This window comes from Ixodes scapularis, unplaced genomic scaffold (genome assembly GCF_016920785.2).
Source record: "Ixodes scapularis isolate PalLabHiFi unplaced genomic scaffold, ASM1692078v2 PGA_scaffold12__126_contigs__length_90152505, whole genome shotgun sequence".
In the NCBI taxonomy this organism is placed as follows: domain Eukaryota; kingdom Metazoa; phylum Arthropoda; class Arachnida; order Ixodida; family Ixodidae; genus Ixodes; species Ixodes scapularis.
Genome location: NW_024609838.1, coordinates 52,885,093 through 52,909,572, shown reverse-complemented (window position 1 = coordinate 52,909,572; position 24,480 = coordinate 52,885,093).

Sequence of the window (24,480 nt, the reverse complement as noted above, 5' to 3'; positions counted from 1 at the left end):
CTGAACAGGGACAGGGACATCAGTAGTGGTGGGTACAATGCGCGCTGAGCAACGATGTCTATAGATGGAAAGAAACTTGTTCTGAACCCGTTCTATTTTCAAGGAATTTGTGGCACAAATTCCATTCCATACAACAGAAGCGTATTCAAGCTGTGGTCGACACAATGCACTGTAGAGTATAAGAAATGTGCAGGGGTTAATAAACTCTTTAGTGATGCGGCACGCACTACCGAGCGTGCGTAGAGCTGCGTTCACGATGTGATCCACATGACTGGAGAAGATTAAGGTGCTGTCAAACACTACGCCAAGATCTTTGATTCTGTTAATAATAATAATAATAATAATAATAATAATAATAATAATAATAATAATAATAATACATTTATTCACACATGTAGAATCAACAATGGAATTACGGGTCCGGTCAAAGCCAGCATGGGCTTGTGGGACCAGGCCCTGCAGTAAAAGAATTCGGAAGTGCACATTGTCACGAGGAAGAGAAAAGAAAAAAGACAGTTGCACGAGACAGTGGCAGTGGCACAAGACAAAACAGAGGCACGAGATAAAAGGCATAGTTTCATGAATCCAAACCATCACATGTTGTAGGCTGAGCACTATGCACACGATGTGTTGACCCCGTTGTCTGAAGGATTGTAGCTCGAAGTGATCGAACGACGAGGGATCACTGACACTCATGGACACGAAAGCTTGCACATACCGTAGATTGTAACTGTGTCGCTGTTAAGGTGGCATCGCACACACACACCAAAGTACCGAAGTAAAGTGAAAGAAAAAACAACCATGAGCGCATGGAGACTATTGTCTATGTCCTTGATGGGTGCAGGCCTGTGTCAGACGTCTATTTTTGGTATTGATAGCCATCATAAAAGACAACATAGTACAAGGTGCCGGTGCATATCTGAAATTAGGGTTGTATTGGATGCGCGCTGGCCAAGAAGTATGGGGTCAAAATTTGATACCAATTCTGCGTGCTTTATATCATTGCATCGATTCAGCAGAATACATCTTTCTCAAGCTTTTCGTCAATGTTTTGTTGGAAGTAATTGCCAAAACCGACTCAGGGATGCTATTGAAGACATTAGGCACATAGAATATACGCAAACTTTCACCATAATGGGTCCTTACATGAGGAATTTGGAAACGAAGATAATTTCTTAGGTCACGAGATGGTAAGGATGGTATAATAAACTCACTGTCCCAAAAATGTCTTCGTATTACAGTCTGAAGGAACAGCGAGTGAAACGTAGGCAATTCCAAGAACGAGAAAAGGTTGACATTTTTTGAACATTCTGTGTTGTATGCAATGCTCTTTAGAGTATTTCGTAGAATTCTGTCAGTTCTTGACTGCCATAGAAGGGGGCAATTAAAAAAAATAGTGATGCCATACCTCAGGACACTGTAGGTAAGAGCATGCATTATACATTTTCTTATAGTTAGCGGCATATATGCCTTAATATGGTACATCATACAAGCGACTGTTCTCAGCCGTTGACATAGGTATGACATGTGGGTGTTCCAAGATAGATCGCAATCGAAGTGAATGCCCAGGTACTTAATCGTGTTAACATAATGAACAGGCTCACAGGTAGAACATGAGCAGCATGAGTTATGAAGAAAGAGTGGGGCGGTTAAACTCACGCTTTTTAAAGGGTTGCGGAAACAAATAAGCTTTGGTTTGGTAGTATTTACTCGAAGTTTGTTTGCCTGGAACCAGTCCATTACCTTATTGGCATCTACTTGCAGCATGTTAACCGCATGGTGATATGAAATATGTTGAGACAATAAAACTGTGTCATCTGCATATTGTAGTATCACACAGTTCGTCGTAACGGATGACATATCATTCACGTAGATGTTAAAAAGTAAAGGAGAAAGAATTGAACCCTGCGGGACACCAGATGTTAAAGAAACTTGAGAGCTGTGGAAATTATCTATTGACACAATCTGAGAGCGATTAGACAAGTAATTCTCCAAAATGGCATGAAAGGGACCACGAAAGCCGATCCTATACAACTTGTCCAACAGAAGCTTGTGATTCACAGTGTCAAAAGCCTTAGCAACATCGATGAAAAGAGCACATGCGTACATATTTTTGTCAAAAGTTGAGTGTAGTATGTCCGAAAAATGTTCAAGTAGGTTAGTAGTACCTCGACCAGATATAAATCCGTATTGATTTGGTGTGAATATTGCGTGTTTTTCAAGGAAACTGGACATTGCAACAAAAATATGCTTCTCTAATATCTGGGAAATGGATGACAATATTGATATTGGTCGGTACGAGGAGACTTGGTTTGGCGCACCACCTTTAAACAGAGGCACTACTAAAGCGCTTTTTAATTCTTCAGGAATATAGCCCGTTTCCAAAAAGTCATTAATCAAAGTGAGGAGTACATTTTTCAGAGACTCGAAATTTCGGCATAAGTCGTGTACAGTAATGTCGTCGACACCAGCAGATCTAAATCGCTTGAATCCGAACAGATACGACCGTAATTCGAAATCTGTCAGAGGAGGAAGAAAGGCAGATTCTTTGTTGAACGGCATTCGCGGTGTGGGAATCCTATCGCTGCTAGACGGTACCGTGGCAGAGTCTGAGAAAAAACGATTGAAAGCGTTCACAGTTGCTAACATATCAGCTCCAAAATGTTTCCTTAGTGTCTCATAAATGTTATTCTTCAAATGACCTCGAGCCTGATTTATTACAGCCCAGGTTTTTCTTGAGCCGAATCTGGCATCCGAGATCTTTTTTGCGAAGTATGTTCGCTTCGCTGATCGAATAAGTGCAGTGCCAAAATTTCTATGAATCTTGCTTTCAAGTTTGAGAGCAGCATTATTAGGGTAGCGGCGACTCTTCTTCCAAAATTTCTCTTTGAGATCAATGGCGTTAAGAATGTTAGAGTTCAGCCAAGGGAGCTTAGGGTTGCGTTTTTTGACGTAGACAGTTTTTCTGGCGTTGTTCCGGAAGTGTACAACAACATCGATAAACTTTCTATATAAATTCCCACGGTCTACAGAAAAAAAAAAAACCTTCCCAGTCGTAATCTTTGATGAAGCGATCAAACATTTTCAGATCAAGTCTCTCCAGACGACACATTCTGTTAACACCAGTTGATTTTCTAGAAAAGAAAGCAAATTGACAGGCCACAAAATAATGGTCTTCAAGCTTTTGCGAAATGACAGCGGAATGGACAGTACTATCTGACGTTCGAATGTTAATATGGTCGAGGCAGGCTGAAACCAGATTCTTATTAAGCACTTCTTCCCTCGTGGGGCCTTGAATAGTAGAAGTTATCCCCGTCTCACAAAGTACTGACAAATAATCACAAACGATTGACTTAGAAGGGGATAGAGTGTCGATGTTAATGTCCCCTACCAGGCATAAATGTGTTTAATTAGATAATCGCTCCAAGTTTCTTTTCAACTCTGCTATAAAGTTGGTGCAGCTGAATGAGGGAGGTCTGTACAATGCCAGCAGACAAACAGTGTAAATGGCATTCGAGATCTTAAGGATCAAGCTCTCAGAATACATAAACGTCACATCGACTTTGGAGGTGGACCAGGAATCTTTTTTGAAAACGCCAATGCCGCCTCCACGAGTGGTTTGTCGAGTGCAAAAATAATCATGGAAGCCCGATAATTTATACGGTGACAGAGATTCAGCACTAGCATCTATCTCTGTTAAAACTATCGCATCAATTCGGCCACTCACATCTTCAAGGATAACCGTAAGTTCGTCCCAGTATTTTCGAATACTACGAATGTTTACATGCAAAACAGTAAATGAATCAGGAGAGGTTGCTAACGAGTCATTAAACAAATTAAAATTGGCATAGTTGGAAAAAGAAAACGTAGCCATTACACGATGAGGTCTATGTCGTTACGGTGCAAGATCTTTATCAGTGGAGCGCCTTCTTCCTTTCTAGCAAATATTCGCGCATTTTTGACCCAAACAAATTTAAAACCATATTCCTTGCCACGAGAACGAGCCATCCAAAAAAGTTCTCTGTTGGGCTGAGTCAAGTTGTCGTTAAAGTACACTCGTTCAGATGTTCTGGAGCCAAACGATTGCCTCAACCTGCTGCGTGATTGCATCCAGCGTTCCTTGATGTCAACGGAAGCGAACCTGACCAAAATGACTGGAGTTTCGGCACGTTTGTTTGGTATCTTGTATGCTGTTACGACGTCCGATGGTTGATGCCCCGCCAACTCAAGCTTGAGTGCCAGCCCAGTCAAGGCTGAGGCAAGACTTTCGTTAGGAGCAACTTTCAGGCCATGTACCTCCATGTTTTGAAGGCGAGTGTGTTGTTCACTCTCGTTGATTTCACTTTTTAAGCGCTGAATAATTTGCTCCTGTTCAGAGACCGTAGCTTGCAGCGTTCCCATCTCCATCCTCAGATCCTTCATTTCTTCTGCATGGGAAGTTGTCATGCTTAAAAGGTCCTCGTACTTTTTGCCTAATGCCGTGATCGAAATCTGCACTTCTTCAACGGTGGTTTTCAGCAGTTCTATGGCTGGCTTGAGAAGCAGAAGTTCGCTCACTTTAGCGGGCAGCTCAAGGAGTGAATCAACGCTGACCTTGAGGGAAGGGAGGGAGTCTAGTTTCCGATTCATCAGTTGTATTTGTGCTCCGAGCAGGCCGGGATCGTCTAATGACCTCACTTCGGAGTTCACGTCGACTGCTTCCTCACCGGAGCGAGCACCCTTAGTGCGGCAGATTTTGCACGTCCACTTTATCTTCTCGGCGTTCATGGCAGCAAACGTGGACTCCGCGATACCGGAGCAGGATTTTCCTAGGTGCAGGTTATGCCCACAAGATGAACACGTCATGTGACGTCCGTCGGGCAGAATGGCTTTTAAGCAAGCGTCGCAGGTTAGGGACATGACGGGAGCCTTGTACTTGGTGAGAGACAGTGTTAGGCCTAGTCAGGTCGGTCGGGTCAGCAATCGCACTCAGGCTCAGCGGTACGTTGGTCAACGCAAGATGCTATCTATTACGGACGAGGGATCCTTTAGAGCTGTCGTAGGGCTGGGCGTAGGCAGAATAAACCCATATAGCAATATTTACAAGAAAAAATAGCAGAGCTCACCGATGGAATAATAATAATAATAATAATCAATCAATCAATCAATCTATCAATCAATCAATCAATGTTTTTATTCGTGCCCAGGAACAACCTTGCGGTCTTGGTACAGGTGCACTGTGTTAACATGTAAGGCAGAACAGGGCATAAAGCAATAGTACGGACAACACACGCAACGGACAAGCCCTAGAAAAATACACTTAAAAATTATAAAAAGTAAACACAAAGTCACAACACACGATAAGCTTAATGGTACTACCGCCACCACCAATTGCTAGAAAGAAAAAAAAATGCATTCAAAGTGGGGAATTTCGGCGTAAACGCCGGAAGTTAGTGCATACAGTTCAAATTTAAGTGATGGCCTTTAACGTTTTTACAAACTGCAGCGTGTTATTGTTAAATATGTCGAGTGTTTCAGAAAAAGAAGAATTGTAAGTATGCCCAAGTCTGGACACAGGATCGTGGAGGTTGAGTAGACGCCTGTTGCAGAAGGACGCATTTTGCCTTGTTGTTTTTAGAGGAATTTTTAAGAGTACTCTTGACGTCAATACCGTGCAATCAGTGATGGCGTGGACAAGTTTGTATAAAAATAAGATATCGGCAAGTTCTCTCCTACGAAGCAGGGTAGGTAGTGCGACGCTACGCTGAACAGGGACAGGGACATCAGTAGTGGTGGGCACAATGCGCGCTGAGCAACGATGTCTATAGATGGAAAGAAACTTGTTCTGAACCCGTTCTATTTTCGAGGAATTTGTGGCACAAATTCCATTCCATACAACAGAAGCGTATTCAAGCTGTGGTCGACACAATGCACTGTAGAGTATAAGAAATGTGCAGGGGTTAATAAATTCTTTAGTGATGCGGCACGCACTCCCGAGCGTGCGTAGAGCTGCGTTCACGATGTGATCCACATGACTGGAGAAGTGTAAGGTGCTGTCAAACACCACGCCAAGATCTTTGATTCTGTTCATACGTTCCAAAAGGTCTGTCTGAATAACATATGGGAATACAATGTTATGTGTCTTACGAGTGTACGACACGACTTTCGTTTTAGAGCTATTTATCTTCAGGTCATTCTCCCGGCACCATTCTTCAAAAGCATCAACATCTCTCTGCAGCAAAACACAGTCTCGGTCTTCTCGTACCTCCATGAACATCTTAATATCATCTGCGTACTGAAGAAATGAGGAGTGACGAATCACAGTCGAAACATCATTAACAAATACTGAAAACAGAAGAGGTCCGAGAACGGAGCCCTGAGGCACACCCGTTGTCGCCTCATAAGTAGCAGAAAAATTATTATTCGAGCTAACAAAGCACTTCCGGTCACGCAAATAACTTTCGAGCAATGAAAGCAATGAGTTGTGAATATCTAGCTTTGACAGTTTAGCCAGTAACATCTCATGATTAACAATGTCAAACGCTTTACTCAAGTCAAAGTAAATCACATCAAGCTGGCCTCTGTTAGCGACGGCGTGAGCAGCGGTTGACATAAAACAGGCGAGATTAGTTGTGGTCGAGCGACCCGCCATAAATCCATGTTGGTTAGGGATAAGATAACGCTTGAGATTGAATGACAATATTTTGTGTAGTGCCACTTCGAGGAGCTTCGAAAATGTGCAAAGAAGAGATATAGGTCTGTAGTTCGACACATTTGTTTTTGGACCGGACTTATGCACAGGTACAACAAGTGCCGTTTTCCACATGGCGGGAAAGACCTCATTCTTTATGCAGTTGTTAAAAATCTGTACTAGAACAGGAATAAATATGGCACTGTATGCCTTCAAGAGGACTGACGGAATACCATCATGGCCAGAAGACAATGATGGTTTCATTTTTTTTACACACTCATGCAGTAGCTCCTCGTCAAAGAGTGCAATACAGGATGCCTTCCCAGAGACAGCTGGCGCGGCAGTAGATGAAGGGGTTGGATGATGCTTAAAAACAGACTGGAAGTGGCGTGCAAAAATTTCACAAACATCTGTCGTCGAGTTTCCCTGTGAGTCCAGCAGGGTGATCTCTCCTCTACCTTTTGTCTGGGACCGAGAGCGAACATACTTCCAGAATTCTTTGGGATTTTTAGTTAGCTGCAACTCGACGGAATCAGTGTACGCCTGACGATCACGTTTAAAAACTTCCTTGCAGAGAGACCTAAAGCGCCCAAATTCTGATTTTAATTCGGGGGTATCGTTCTTTTTAAACTTTCGATGAGCGCGCAATTTCTTATTCATTAAAGTACGTAATTCGTGCGAGAACCAGAAGGGAAACTTTGAGCCTGATGTTTTACGCAACGGGATGAATTGATCCATTCCTTCTCGGACGATTCGAGTGAAATCGCGAACCTGTTGATCAACGTCAGAGCACAGGATAATTGAGGACCAGTCGTAATTGGAGAAATGATCGTACAAACTAACATAATCTCCAGCGCAAAAATTATGTCTATTCCGTTCAGGATGTCTCCGTGAACAACGTCTCATGCCCTGTCGTACAGGTATACTAATCTCCAAAGGGGGGTGATATCCGTCGGGAGAACCAAGCCTGACGCACCCTCAGTTACATCTATGCAGTCAAGATCCGAGAAGCAAAGATCAAGCATGTTGCCCTGAGTGTTCGGGATACAGTTATATTGTCTTAAGTTCGTAAACGATGCGAAATTAAGCAAGAGATGAGATTTTTGAATAATATAGTAATGTTTTGAGGACGCAGAGGCTGTTTCCCAACATATGTTGGGGACATTAAAATCGCCAAGAACCATAAATTTAAATTTTTCAAGGGCGTTGGTTGTGCGCTCAATGCCTAGTAGACATTGGCTAAAATCATCAGGAGAGGTGTCAGGGGGCAAGTAATAAGAGCCCAGAAGGATACGCTCGCCATTAGCACATTGTAGCTCTACCCACACTGACTCAAATGATGTCTCGAGATCTGGACGCCTAACGCATTGTAACGACGTACCAATTGCTATCAGCACCCCACCCCCTGTCTTTTTCAATGTAGAGAATGCGCGATCGCGTCGAAATACTGTGAAATTTGGTGGGAAGAGATCAGATGAAGAAATATTCGAACAGAGCCAGGTCTCGGTTAGTACAATAATAGATGCATGAGTTAGGGTTACGTTAGAAAAAAATTCATTAGCTTTTGTGCGGAGACCTCGGAAATTTTGATAATAAATGTCTAGTTTAGGTATCTGTTTCGGCATTATTGGAGAAAGGTGTTGGAGATACCGCTTGATAGGTACGGCTGTCAGTCAGCTGGCCTGTGAACTCCTTGAAGAGGCTTCCCTCTGGCCAGAGGAGGGGATCGAAAAGTTTCTCCATTTCGTCTTCCGCAGCCGTCACGTGGAAGGACGAGTAGCCCTCATACCGTGTCTTGAGCCGGGTGCATACGAGCTCACGAACAGGGCCCCGCCCTTGGATGTGAGCCTGAAGGCCTGCAGGATCACAAGATGAGCCGAGACGCGTCACGAACACAGCGCGTTGGTGACGTGGACGAGGGGGTGGCAGTGCCACAGGTATACAGCTGGCTGCCGCACCTCCCCTCAACAACGGACGCCTTGCCGTGGGGAACTTGTGTCCCGCCCCGCGGAACCCAGCCCCGTTAAAGTTGGATGGGTCCCGACGGCGTGGGTGCCCCGAAGGCTGGACAGGTTTAGCGAGGTCGGTGCGCGACCCGTTCAAGGTCGCAGAGAGACCGTCGACCGGCGCGCTCGAAGAGGCCCCCCCTGCGAGAAGAGGATAATAATAATAATAATCAATCAATCAATCAATCAATCAATCAATGTTTTTATTGAAGTGCCCAGGAACAACCTTGCGGTCTTAGTACAGGTGCACTCAGGAAACATGGAAATCAACACTACACACAACAAACAAACAGTAAACAATAAAACACTTAAAAAAGATCACATATGTCTCATAAACTCGCTAGGCTATACCACCACGATAGCGAAAGGAAAGGAAAGCGAGTGTATAAAAATTGGTTCTGAGGAACTTAATCAGGTGCAAAAAATAAAAAATAAAAAAAAATGGGAAGTCAAATTTAGGTGAGGAACTTCAGCGCTCTGATGAACTCCGGTGTGTTATTGTTAAATATATCAATAGAGTCTGTAAAAGAGGAATTGTAGGTGTGCCCAATTCTCGACACGGGGTCGTGAAGATTAGTTACTGGAGCATTGTAGAAGGATGCATTTTGCCTTGTAGTTTTTACGGGAATTTTCAAACGCACATTTGATATCAATGATGTGCAGTCAGTGATGCCATGAATAAGTTTGTACAGAAATAGGATGTCGGCATGTTCTCTCCTACGCCGCAGGGTGGGCAGTGCCAAGCTATGTTGGGCTAGGACTGCTGGATCATCGTTTGAGGTAGACGCATTGCGCGACGAGAAACGATGTCTGTAGATACATAAGAACTTATTCTGAACACGTTCGATTCTAGCCGAGGTTGTCGCACAGATTCCATTCCATACAACAGAGGCATACTCGACGTGTGGTCGACATAAAGCACTGTACAGTGTGACAAAAGTACTAGGGTTATTAAACTCTTTAGTAATGCGGCACGTGATACCAAGCGTACGTAAAGCTGAGCTCACAATATGGTCAACATGACTCGAAAAGCGTAATGTACTATCAAATACAACTCCAAGGTCTTTGATTTCATTCACACGTGTCAAAAGAACTGACTGAATGTCATAAGAGAATATAATATTATGTGTCTTTCGAGTGTAGGACATGACTTTAGTTTTCGAACTATTTAGTTTTAGGGCATTCTGATTGCACCAGTTTTCGAATGCATATACATCATTTTGTAGCAGAACACAGTCGCGTTCGTCCCGTACCTCTATAAACATCTTAATGTCATATGCATATTGTAGAAAGGAAGAGTGACGGATCACAGCCGAAACATCATTCACAAAAACTGAAAACAGAAGGGGGCCAAGAACGGAACCTTGAGGTACACCCGTCGTAGCCTGATAAGCAGCAGACGAATTACCATTCGAGCTGACAAAACACAGTCTATCACGCAAGTAACTTTTGAGCAATAAAAGTAACGACCTGTGGACATCAAGCCTTGACAGCTTTGCCAGCAACATGTCGTGATTTACAAGATCAAACGCTTTGCTTAGATCAAAGTAGATTACATCAAGTTGGCCTCTATTAGAGACGACCTGAGCAGGAGTTGACATGAAACAAGTGAGGTTAGTCGTGGTTGAGCGACCCGCCATAAAGCCATGTTGGCTAGGGATGAGAGAATGTTTGAGCTTAAACGACAATATTTTGTGTAAAGCTGTTTCGAAGAGTTTTGAAAATGTACAAAGAAGAGATATAGGCCTGTAGTTTGAGACGCTTGTTCTTGAACCGGACTTAAGTACGGGTACAACAAGTGCTGTTTTCCACAAGACGGGAAACACTTCGGTTTTTACGCAGTTGTTAAAGATGTGTACCAAAATAGGGATAAATATTGCACTATAGGCCTTCAATAGGACAGACGGAATGCCGTCATGGCCAGAAGACAAAGACGGCTTCATCTTCTTTACACACTCGTGTAATAGCTCCTCATCAAAAAACGCAATACAGGTTGAATTACCAGAGGCAGCTGGCGCGGCGTTAATGGGAGAGTTCGGTTGATGCCTAAATACGGACTGGAAGTGGTGGGCAAAAATTTCGCAAACATCTGTGGTCGAGTTTCCCTGTGAGTTCAGCAATGTGATCTCCCTCCCACATTTTGTCTTTGATCGAGACCGAACGTATTTCCAAAATTCCATGGGATTCTGAGTTAAATGCAGCTCAACAGAATTAACGTACCTCTGACGATCACGCCTCATAACTTCCCTGCATGAAGACCTTAGACGCCTAAATTCTGATTTCCACCCAGGGAGACCGTTCTTTTTAAATTTTCTGTGAGCGTGCAACTTCTTATTCATTAATCTGCGTAATTCACGTGAGAACCAAAAGGGAAACCTAGAACCTGCGGTTCTCCGTAACGGGATAAACTGGTGCATCCCTTCTCGAACGATGCGTGTGAACTCACGAACCTGTTCATCGACGTCAGTGCATCGAATGATCGATGACCAATCGTATTCGGCAAAATGGTTGTATAAACCAACGTAGTCTCCAGCGGAAAAATTGTGACTAGTCACATTAGAATGACTCTGTAAACAACGCCTCATGCCCTCTCGAAGAACTACCACAATCTCCAGAGGGGGGTGATATCTGTCAGGTGGAACTAAACTTGAGGCACACTCAGTTACACGTATATCATCTAAATCTGAGAAACACAAATCTAGCATGTTTCCCTGGCAATTGGGAATACAATTGTGTTGCTTTAGATTCGTAAATGATGCAAAGTTAAGTAAGAACGTAGATTTCTGAGCAAGGTAGTAATTATTAGAAGACGCTGTAGCTGTTTCCCAGCTTATATTGGGGACATTGAAATCACCAAGAACAATAAATTTGAAATTATCTAGAGCACTAGTTGTACTTTCAATAGCAAGAAGACATCGGTTGAATTCATCAGGAGAGGTGTCGGGCGGCAAGTAGTACGCGCCAAGCAGAATGCGTTCACCATTGACACTTTGCAGTTCTACCCACACTGACTCAAGCGATGTCTCCAGGTCAGGACGTCTGGTGCACGGTAATGACGCATCAACTGCTATCAAAACACCTCCCCCCGTCTTTTTCTTATTAAACAATTCGCGATCATGCCGAAATACCGTAAAATTTGGTGGGAAAAAGTCAGAAGAAGAAATATCTGGACAAAGCCAAGTTTCAGTGAGAACAATAATAGAATCAGCAGTAAAAGCGACGTTAGAAAAAAATTCGTTAGTCTTTGTGCGAAGACCACGGACGTTCTGGTAATAGATATCTAGGCTATGTATTTTCGTCGGCATTTCCGGAGGAGGGCAGCGATTGGCGGGCCGCTTCATAGATGCGGCTCTCTGTAAGCTGGCCAGTGAATTCTTTAAAAAGGCTTCCTTCTGGCCAGAGAAGGGGGTCAAACAGTTTCTCGATATCCTGCTCAGCAGCCGTCACGTGGAACGAGGAGTAACCATCGTGACGCGTCTTAAGTCGCGTGCACACAAGCTCACTCAGGGTGCTACCCTGCTCGATGTGAGCCTGGAGGCTTGGAGCGTCGCAGTTGGGGCCCAGTCGTGTCACAAACACAGCACGTTGTCGCCGTGGTTGAGAGGGAGGTGGTGCCACGGGAATACCGCTGGCTGAAGCGCTTCCCTTGAGCAAAGGGCGCCTCGTCCTGGGGAGCTTTGGCCTTGTCTCGCGGAAGCCTCCTCCGTCCCGGTTCAACTTGTCTTGATGGCGGGGGTGCGTCCTCGAATCCAGAATAGAGGCCACGGAGCGTTCGCCTCCAATGGCAGCAGGTGCAGCGGCGCCTGACGCACACGTAGCCTCCGTTACAGGGCGATTGTTGCCTCTTTGATCTCGGATCAAACCAACCGGGTCCTGGAGGCTGGCCGCCGCAGCGTAGGACGATGGGGGCTTTTTTCCGCCTTGCTTATGCTCATGGCGGAAGCTCCTCAACTCCGCCTGTATGTTGTGCAGCGTGGCTGCCTGCTGCTGGGCGTCATGCTTGTGCTCTCGACGGAGCTGCGCGTTCTCATCCCTGAGCGCGGCAACTTGATCCGTAAGGAACGAGATTCCCTGAAGCGCGTCGAGCAGAAGGGCCCGCAGAGAATCGACGCCCGTGTTGCCGATGTAGGGAGAGGAGGGAAGTGACCTCTCACCCTTTTCGGGACGAGCGGCGTCGGTGGGTGAGGGCGACACGGAGAAGTGGGAGAGGGGGGCCACGTTGCGGTGGTCGTTGGAGGCCATGGCGACGTGGTTAGGGCTAGCACCACCGCTGATCTTTTCACAGCTCGCACAGGTGAAAGAGGGCACGCCGGATTGCAGAAACTCGCGTACGTCGACAGGCCAACATACGCACTTGGTATGCGCACGCAGTCTGCATCCGGAACACTGCAGATATTGTTGTCGTCCGTAGAAGCAGCGGGAACAGATCAGGCAGGCGTCTTTACTCGGCGCCATCCCGCAACAATAATAATAATAATAATAATAATAATAATAATAATAATAATAATAATAATCAATCAATCAATCAATCAATCAATGTTTTTATTGAAGTGCCCAGGAACAACCTTGCGGTCTTAGTACAGGTGCACTAATTTTTTTTTTTTAATAATAATAATAATTTTATTGCATCTCTTTAATAATAATAATAATAATAATAATAATAATAAATTTTTTTACGCAGGATGTATTCAGGACGGCACTAGGCAGGTTCGTCGAAGCCAGCAGGGGCTTGTAGGACTGAACCTAAGTAGCAGTGGTAAATAAGAGAGTTTTGGTAAATAATAAAATAAAGCAGAAAAAACACCACATGGTTTCTTCAGTTGTGAAAACTACACAAAAATGTCAGTCAGAAAGTTATTGTCAGAGTCAAGGAAACAAATATACAATGCAAATATAAGCTATTTTTCTAGTAGAAGGAAAAAAAAAGAGGTATGGCTAAGTTTCAGTCGTATTGTATAAGAACTTGATGATAGAAGGAGTCATACACATGCACACACACGCAGATACGCGCACACACAAATACACAGACATTACTGCATTACACTACACAAAAAAATGCTGACTCGAAAAAGATTCATGTGAGGAAGCAGCACCAATTATGACGAAACCAAAAATGAGATATTATAAGGCCTCTTCATCGATGGAAAGTGTCCGGAGTGCCTTTTTGAGTTTCTTTTTGGAAGTAATCTCTGAAAGGCTTGGGGGCAATAGGTTAAAAATCTGAGGGACGTAGTACGAACGCATATTTTTGCCGTAGCGGGTATAACATATCGGAGTGAATAATAATAATAATAATAATAATAATAATAATAATAATAATAATAATAATAATAATAATAATAATAAATAAGAAATTTGTATTCAGGAACATTCATAAATTCATACAGGAGTGCGGGGGCAATCAAAGCCAACGGTGGCTTGTGTGACGCCGCCCAAAAAAAAAATGAAAAAAGAAAGAGACAGAGGTTGAATGTCCAAGAACACAGTTAGTAAAAAATTAGCACAAAGAAAGCAGAAAACGGGAAAGAAAACGATCATAAAGCAGTTAGGAGTGCACAAGACAGGATGACTAATATATACACAAATGCAAACGTAGTAAATATAGACACAATTGTGAAACGACCAAGAACAAAGTCAGTACAAAAATTCGCAAGAATAAAGCAACGTGGACGTGAAAAACAAGAATAAAGCAGTTAGGAGTGCACAAAACATGAATAATATGTACACAAATACATACGCAACTAAATATAAGCATTATGTAATCTCTCCTCCAGAAAGATGAACTTTCATACTTTTCTTCAGCTGGCTCAAAGAATTAGCCTGCAGAATTTCAGAGTGCAAATTGTTAAATGTCTCAGGCACATAATATTCGCGCGTATTCTTACCATATCGAGTACGAACAAAAGGGACTTTAAATGTTTCTTGAAAACGAAGGGAACGAGTAGGTACGTTTTTCTCTTGAAATCATCAGACCAGAAGTAATGTTGGACAACAGTTCGAGTAAAAAGACTTCTGAGACATGGGAATTGCAGGAAATTAAACAGGTCACTGTCGTCAGGTATTTGCAAGCCGTAAGATACACTTTTCAAAATATTTTTTAAAATGCTATCTATTTTACCATGCCACTGGGTAGAACAGTTCCCAAACACTGTAATCCCATACCTTAACACGCTATATGCCAGTGTGTGGGCGATTATTTTACGTACAGAAAACGGCATAAGCGATTTGGTGTTATATAAAAGACAACTTACACTCCTTAGCTTTGCACAAAGTGACACGAATTGAGCATTCCAAGTTAGGCCGCAGTCAAATAAAATTCCAAGGTACTTGACAGATTCAACATATTCCAATGAAACACACTTGCATGATACACATTTTGAGTGATGTAAAACGAAAGGGAAATCCAGACGCACGTATTTAAGGGGATTATGGAAACAGATAAGTTTAGTCTTATTTACGTTAACATCCATAAGGTTTCGCTGAAACCAGTCCATGACTGTAGTCGCAGCACACTGTAGTGAGCGGGCGGCATTTTCAAAATTAAGATGTCGAGTGACTATTACGGTATCATCCGCATATTGATAAAGCTTGGCTTCAGAGAGAGATGTTGAAATATCATTAACGAAAAGATTAAATAGAAGTGGAGACAAAATTGAGCCCTGGGGTACCCCTGCTCTTAGCATTGTTCGCGGACTGCGGGACTCAGCTGCAATTACAAGCTGTGAGCGATTTAAAAGGTAATTGGACAGAAAAGAAAAAAACGGGCCACGAAAGCCGTAGCTATGCAGCTTTCTCAAGAGGACTGAATGGCTGACCGTATCAAACGCCTTCGATACGTCTAAAAAAAGGGCACAGCTTACAAGATTTCTTTCAAAACCGGAAAAGAGTAAATCAGAAAAATCTTCCAGCAGAGGTTGAGTACCTTTTCCCCGAATAAAACCAAACTGACTAGGTGAGAGAACATTATGCACGTCTAGAAAGGATGACATAACTTGGAATACGTGTTTTTCTAGGATTTGAACAATAATTGGTAATATAGAAATTGGGCGGTAATTTTCAATCTTATTCGCTCCACCTCCTTTGTATAAGGGCCTTACAATAGCAGTTTTTAGCTCATCTGGAAGAACGCAACTCTCAATAAAGCCATTCAGCATATGAAGCAATACATGCTTGATAACCTCATAATTTCTGCGGAGATCGGAAACTCGGATGCCGTCAATGCCTGGAGATTTGGAAGACTTGAAACTAAACAGTAACGAGTGCAGGTCGACATCATTGAGTGGTGGAAGAAAAGCAGAAGCTGCGACGACATTGTTGAAAGTGATGGAAGAATCTCTGCTTTTACCAGAAAAGGTCGCAAAAAAACTGTTGAAATCTCTTACAACAGTTGAAAGATTTGGACCGAAGTTTTTTTTCAAAACGTTATCAACAGAACTTGTAGAAGGGTTGCCACGAAACTCATTGACGAGAATCCAAGTCTGTGTCATGTCCGAGCGACACTCTGAAAATTTTTTATGAAAATACTTTCGCTTTGCCGAGCGAATCATAGCATTTACCATGTTTCTGCAAATTTGATAGTTCGATTTAAGTACAGTATTGCTAGGCGAACGCCTATATCGAGCCCACAAGTTATTCTTTTCCGCTATTGCCGCCAAAATGTCTGCATTTAACCAGTAGTGATTAGGCCGACGTCTTTTAACGCAGATTTCTTTTCTTGAGGAAACGTAAAACATATTAATGACATGAGCGAACTTTTGGTATATGTCAGTGGAACTAACTGATTGAAGAAACCCATTCCAGTCGAAAGAAGAAACAAGACGATCAAATTTAGCGGTGTCAATAACAGATGTTCTAGTGCCCAGTAAGCTATTTTGCGGGGAAGGGTTAACATTGAACCACCGACATGAAATAAAGTAATGATCTGCCAGCTTCTGTGTGATAATTGCTGACTGGACTCTTTGTGAACAAGTTCGGAGATTGATATGGTCTATACATGAGACGACCAACCGACCCGAGAGAATTTCTTCACGGGTCGGAGCATTTATCAAGCTGCTAATCCCGTTACTAATATAATAATAATAATAATAATAATAATAATAATAATAATCAATCAATCAATCAATCTTTATTATACAGTGCCCAGGAACAACCCTGAGGTCTTGGTGCTGGTACACTGGTGAATAAAAAAAAACAAAAAACAAAAAAACACACTATACACATCTCCGCAGAAAATAAGATACATTTTTAGCATAATACTAGGCAGTGCACGAGTAATTAGTACAATGAAATAAAAACGAGGCAGTAACAGTAGAGACGGAACACAAGACCGAAGGACAACAACTGCACCACCAGAAAACACGACATGGAGATGACGACATTCAGACATAACAAAGTAATTCAGCAATGCTCATCCTGCACGGGCAAGTTTTTAATAGAAAGGACAAACGTCCTGTAGCAAGGGTTGAAAATATCAAGTTTTTCAGAGTAATGATTCAAACGCTGAGCCATTCTCACAATTGGGTTTACCGGACTAAACATTCTAGAAACATAAAAAGATGACAGAAGACGAGTAGGCACACGTGGGACCCTAAGGCACAGTTCAGATAACAGGCTCGGAGAATTGATGAGTCCATGCAGCGTTTTAAACAAAAATAGTAAGTCCGCGTTCTCCCGACGCCGGTGCAAGCTAAGCAAACCAACACGCTCTAACGCAGACTCATATGTTAAACAGTGAACATCCTCCTTTATGTAGCGATGTTTAAAGATAGAAACAAACTTTTTTTGCACACGCTCGATCTCCAAGGAGTGACTTTTAGAAATTCCATTCCAAACAACTGAGGCATATTCTAACTGTGACCTGGATAGCGAGCAGTATAACGTGATAAAAGCCGTCGGATTTTTGAACTCCCTGGTTAAGCGAGAGGCAACACCCAACATTCGCAAAGACGAGTTAACCAGCCTACCAACGTGATCAGAGAAACGCAACCCAGAATCAACAATGACTCCGAGATCTTTCATTACACTTACTCGAGACAAAGTCTCTCCTTGAATATTATATGCAAAAGAGATATTGTGAGTTTTCCGAGAGAGCGTCATGACCTTGGTTTTGGACGGGTTCAAGAGAAGGTCATTTTCAGAGCACCATCGGTAGAAAGAACATGCATCTTCCTGGAGCTTAGCACAATCACGTTCAGTAACTATTTCTCGATAAATTTTTATATCGTCAGCATATTGCAGGAATGAAGAATTTAAAACAGCAAAAGAGACGTCATTTACAAAAATTGTGAACAGAAGGGGTCCTAAAACAGATCCCTGAGGAACGCCAGAGCGAGTCCTGTACAACGAAGAGTTCATGTTGTTAACCCGGACATATGCCTCTCTCTCTGACAAGTAGCTTTTTAACCAGTCATGTACTGATCCACATACTCCATAGGAGGAAAGTTTGGATAAAAGAATAATGTGATTGACTACGTCAAAAGCCTTACTTAAGTCAAAGTAGACAACGTCTAACTGACCTCTGTTACATATTACACGAGATGCAGCAGACATAAAGCTAACGAGATTGGTAGTTGTTGATCTGCCGCTCATAAAACCATGCTGATTGGGAATTGCTAAGTTTCGAAATTTGAAAGACAGGAATTGATGAACTACCATTTCAAAGAGCTTAGAAAATGGAGAGAGAAGAGAAATAGGTCTATAGTTACAAATATCACCTTTTTTTCCCGACTTTAAGACTGGAACAACAGCAGCGACTTTCCACGTTTCAGGAAAGGTTCCCAACCTTAACGAGTTGTTAAATATAGAGCACAGTACCGGCGTGAATATGTCGTGATACGTTTTGAGAATCGCAGAGGGAATGCCGTCGGGCCCTACTGACAATGTTGCTCTCATTTTCTTAATACAGGATCGTACGGACTCTTCATCAACATTAATGCAACTTAACAAGTCACCAAACCCATCTAAGTGAGGCAGCACAGGTGCAGAACGCTGCGTACTATCCCTGTAGACGGACCTAAAATGCTCAGCAAATAACTCAGGCACGGACTTCAAATCGCTCTCGTGATTATCCAGGACAATCTTCGACTCGATATGCCTCCCAGAACGTGAATTAATGTACTTCCAGAATTTCTTCGGATTATTGACAAGATCTGATTCCACTGAGCAACGATGAGCCTGGCGGTCGCGATCCAGGACCGTCTTACATTGCTTTCTGCAGTTCTTGAATTCCACCTCCCACTTTAAAAGGCCACTTTTCTTAAACTTCCTGTGAAAGAAGTCCTTTCTTTTCAGTAGTGTTTTTAGCTCACTGGAAAACCAGTTAGGAAAGCGAGATTTAGTAACTGTCCTTAACGGAATAAAAGTATCCATGGCCTTCCGAACAGTTTGCGTGAAGAGCATGACCTGGTCATTCACATCAGGCGACTCCAAGATCAATGCCCAATCAAAACTCGTGAGGTAATGATGCATCCCGACATAGTCCCCTGCCGAAAGATTATATGAGGTGTGCGGCGGGGAATCACTAGAATGAGCACGAACAGAAGAATTCTCGAAAGAAAGTACTATATCAAGTGCAGGATGATATGTATCCTGAGGAACTAATGGCAGTTCACCCCGTGCTACAAGCACACTGTCCATATTTGAGAAGCATAAATCTAGAGCATTAAATTGGTGATTCAAAACATTATTGTGTTGTTTGAGATTTAAGAAAGAAGAAAAGTTTAAGAGCTGGGTGCCTTTCTGCCTGCAGTAAAAGTTGTCCGTAAAAACATCAAGCTGCGGCCAGTTGACTCCAGGAGCATTAAAATCCCCCAAGATTAAGACTTCGCATCCCTGTAAGTCATTCACTGTATTCTCTATGCCAACAAGACAACTATGAAATTCATCTGGCGGTGTCTGGGGAGGGAGGTAAAATAAACCGATTAAAACGCGTACTCCCTTTGCAGCCTCAATCTCGACCCATACGCTCTCGGGAAATTTCTCTAAGTCTTCGCGTCTCCTAGAGCGGTAGCGCCTGTCGACTGCGACCAACACTCCACCTCCCGTTTTGCTCCGCGGGGTAAAATCACGATCGCGACGGTACACCTCAAAACAAGGAGGGAAGTAATCGGAGGAGCCGATGCTAGAACACAACCATGTTTCAGTTAAACAGAATATAGAGCAATTGGATAAGGTAACATTAGAGAAAAAGCAATCGGCTTTTGTACGCAGGCCGCGAACGTTTTGGTAAAATAAATCAATGTGACTCATCCTTGGTCTATCCAACGTTCAAAGGGGAGGCGGCTGCCTCGGATGCATGGAGCAGGTCTTCGCGAAGGGCGCCTCGAAAAGCCTTAAAGAGGCATGATTTGGGCCACACGGTAGGATCGGAAAGCTTTTCGAATTCTTTTGCAGCCACAGACACATGGAAGGAGGCGTAGGAGTCGTAGCGCGTCTTCAGTTTCCGGCACTCCACTTCCTCAACTCCGATGGAAGAGAGGTGAGAACTGATGTCTACGCAGCTGGTGTCCGGGTTCAGCTTGGTGACGAACAGGGCTCTTCGTCGAGTTGATGGAGGCGCAACGATCAACTTGCAGGTTTCCGACGCCCCGAAAAGCGCCGGGGTCCTAGCTTTTGGTCGTGCAGAGTCGATGCCACTGGGAGGGATGTCGTCTTTCGGCGGAGCATTATTCTGGCCATCCGAAGGGAGGGCTGCCGCCACAATTTTCGTAGGAGAAGCTTGGGGGAGAGAGCTGTGTAGAGCGGCAGCATAAGAGTCTTTTCCCAAAGACCCCCCCGCAGCCCCATCCACGGGCTGCCGCCGGCGATCGGGCGCGTCCGGCTTTCGTCGCTGGCCGAGTGCGTCACGCAGACCCCGGACCTCCGTCCGTAGCAAGGCCATGGCACCCGCCTGTAGCTCGGCGTCGCGCTTTTGCTCGTGTCGGAGGCGTGCGTTTTCGTCCCTGAGGGCGGCGACCTCGTCAGTCAGGAACGAAATTCCCTCCATAGCATCGAGGAGCAGGCTCCGAAGGGACTCGACGCCGGCGCCAAGGTCAACGGGAGGAGAGGAGGCGGGTGGCCCCGCGGGAAGTTGTCGAGCCGGAGAGAGGGCCGCAGGGGTACGGGAAGAGTCGGCAGCGCTGCTGTCGTGATTGCCGACGACGCCATCGCTGTTAGGCCTCGCAGCACCGCCGACAATCGCACAGCTCTCACAGAGAAAGGAGCTTACCCCAGACTGAAGGAATGTCTCCACGTTGTCCGGCCAGCACACACACTTTGAATAATAATAATAATAATAATAATAATAATAATAATAATAATAATAATAATAATACATTTATTTTCGAGGACTATACTCATGAAGCTGTCAGGTTCATATAATAATAATAATAATAATAATAATAATAATAATAATAATAATAATAATATTAATAATAATAATAATAATAATAATAATAATAATTTTTTATTCAACATTGAAAATATAACCACTTGAGTCTCGGGTCTGGTCAAAGCAGCAGAGGCTTGTGGGACCAGATCCAGCATTTGGTGTGGCAGACCGGATATTCACACGGACTCACATTGCCGTGAACATAGGGGAAAACACACACACACACACACACACACACACATTCAATGTTTCATCAGAGTACAGGCGAAAAGTCAGAGTTGGTGTTTTAGTCGTATTTGTATGTAGCATAAAGATGAGTCATAAAAATAAAGCACTGGATGGCACACACTTTCGCGCACGAAATTGCGCAAAAATGCAACAATAAATATCGTATTGGAGACACGAATGTATCTTGCTGAGTCAGGCAAATTCACTCAGGGTGTGTTCACACAAAAAAAAAAATGCATAGGAACAAATAGAAAATTTCACACAATACATCCACTAGTCACGTTGTGTGTCCAAAAAAAATAATAAAAAAGTGCTTTAGTAGAAAAGAAAAGAAAAAAGAATGACACAAGGGAATATGCAATATGTAAGGACAAAGAAACAAGAGTTAAAAGCAGTAAAGTTCACTGTCTATACACGTCGGAGATCGAGCTCCTCAGAAATTTCTTTAATGCCTTGTTTGAAGTAAGGAGAAGCAAAGAATCAGGGACTTCATTAAATATTTTTGGGACATAGAATGAGCGAATACTTTCACCATAATGAGTTCTTATCCGTGGAATTTGAAAACGCGGAGCAGATCTCAGATCACGAAGTGGACTTGACGACACTTTGAACTCACTTCCCCAGAAGTGTCGCCAGATAACAGTTTGGAGAAATAGTGAGTGGAAACAAGGTAACTCGAGAGTGGCAAACAAGTTGTCACAGGATAGAAAGTCTTTGCTATATGCGACACTTTTCAAAATTACTTTTACAATACGATCAACTCTCAGATGCCAGAACTGAGGACAGTTAAAAAAAACAGTGATGCCGTATCTGAGTATGCTGTAGGCTAACGCGTGCGTAATGCTTTTTTTAAGTGACAATGGTAGAAATCCTTTTATATGGTAAAGCAAGCAAGAAACAGTTCTCAATCGTTGGCATATATAAGACATGTGTGTGTTCCACGAAAGATCACAGTCAAAGTTAAGGCCTAGGTATTTCACTGAGTCCACATACTCAACAGGTTTACAATTATCACATGAACAGCTGGAGTCGTGTAGAAACAGTGGAGAAGTCAAACTGACATTTTTTAATGGATTGTGAAAGCATATCAGCTTGGTTTTGGAAGCATTTACACGAAGCTTATTTGCTAAGAACCAGTCCATTATTTTAGTTACATCGGCTTGGAGCATTTCTATTGCACGCTGGTATATAAGATGCTGTGAGAATATGAGAGTATCATCCGCGTATTGGAATAAATTGGAAGTGGTCATTACTGTTGAAATATCGTTTACAAAAATGTTAAATAATAGTGGAGACAAAATGGAGCCCTGTGGAACACCAGAGGTTAAGGAAGCATGAGAACTGCGGACGTTATCTATCGATACAACTTGGGAACGATTCGTGAGAAAACTTTTTAGTAAATCATGGAACGGACCACGAAAGCCCACCCTATGAAGCTTGTGTAAAAGGATGGTGTGGTTAACGGTATCGAATGCCTTGGCGACATCAATGAAGATGGCGCACGTATACATGTTGTTTTCAAAGGACGAGTGTATCATGTCAGAAAAAGTCTCAAGAAGATGAGTGGTACCACGACCAGCTACGAACCCGTATTGATGCGGCGAGATTATGTTGTACTTCTCAAGAAACCCGGACATAACGACAAAAACATGTTTCTCTAATATCTGGGATATGCAAGACAATATTGAAATAGGCCTGTATGAAGAAACTTGGCTTGGTGCACCACCCTTGAAGAGAGGAACAACCAAGGCCCGCTTTAATTCATCAGGTACATGAGCTGTTTTTAGGATATTATTTATAAGAACAAGGAGAACGTTTTTCAGGGAGTCATAATTTCGACATAAGTCACGAACTGTCAGGCCATCAACACCCGCCGACCTAGAGCGTTTGAAACCAAACAGATATGACCGCAAATCTGGCTCTGAAAGAGTTGGAAGAAAAGCGGATTCAGAGGTAAACGGAATGTGGGATGTTAGTACATCATCATCATTAGATGAGTGCGTGAGTGAGTTTACAAAAAAATCATTAAAGGCATTGACAGTAGAAGTTAAGTCTGTTCCGAAATGCTTTTTTAATGATTCAGTCGCGCTCGTCTGCATGTGACCACGAAGCTCGTTTACAATCGACCAAGTTTTTTTAGAGTCAGAACGAGCGTCAGAAATCTTTTTAGCATAATAGTTTCTTTTTGCTGATCTAATTAGAGCATTAACCCTATTTCTTTGTATTTTACATTCTATTTCAAGATTAATGTCGTTGGGAGAGCGCCGAAATCTTTTCCATAATTGTTCTTTACGAGTTATAGCTGCAAGGATATCTGATGTAAGCCAGGGCAATGAAGGTCTACGTTTTTTAACGTGCACAATCGTTGTCGATAAGTTCCGAAATTTTCTAATGATGTCCACGAACGCAGAATACATGTTCATGTTGTTAACGGAGGATATAAATTTGCTCCAGTCATAGTTCTTAATGAACCGATCGAAAGTACCAAAATCAAGTCTCTCCAAACGAAACGTACTCTCAATGTTATGAACTATTCTTGAATGAAAAACGCATTTGCAAGCAATAAAGTAGTGATCCGCGAGCTTTTGTAGAATGACAGCGGAGTGGATAGAAGAATCGGAAGATCTAATATTTATATGATCTAAGCAGGAAGAGACGAGGTTCCCGTTTAACACTTCTTCTCGGGTAGGACGGTTAATGGTAGGTATTATCCCGAATTCAGCAAGTAGTGATAGATAATCACAAACAAATGATTTGGATGTCTTGAGGATGTCAATATTTATATCTCCTACCAAAAGTAACTGTGCTTCGTTTGATAGTTTTCCTAGACTTTGTTTTAACTCCTCTAAGAAGTATGTGCAGTTCGACGATGGAGGTCGATAGAGTGCTAGCAAGCAAACTGTGTGTTTAGAATTGGAAATACTAAACATCAAGCTTTCTGAGTGGTTAAATTGGATATCGATTTGAGTTGTCATCCACGTGTCTTTTATAAACACACCAATTCCGCCTCCTCGAGTAGATGAACGAGTGTAAAAGAAGTTTTGAAATCTTTCCAGTTTAAACTGACACAGATTATCAGCGCTGACATTTATTTCGGTTAACACAATTGCATCAATATGGTCACGAACTTCATCAACAATGATCTTAAATTCGTCCCAGTATTTCCGAATACTGCGAATGTTTACGTGTAAAACTGTGAAAGACTCGGA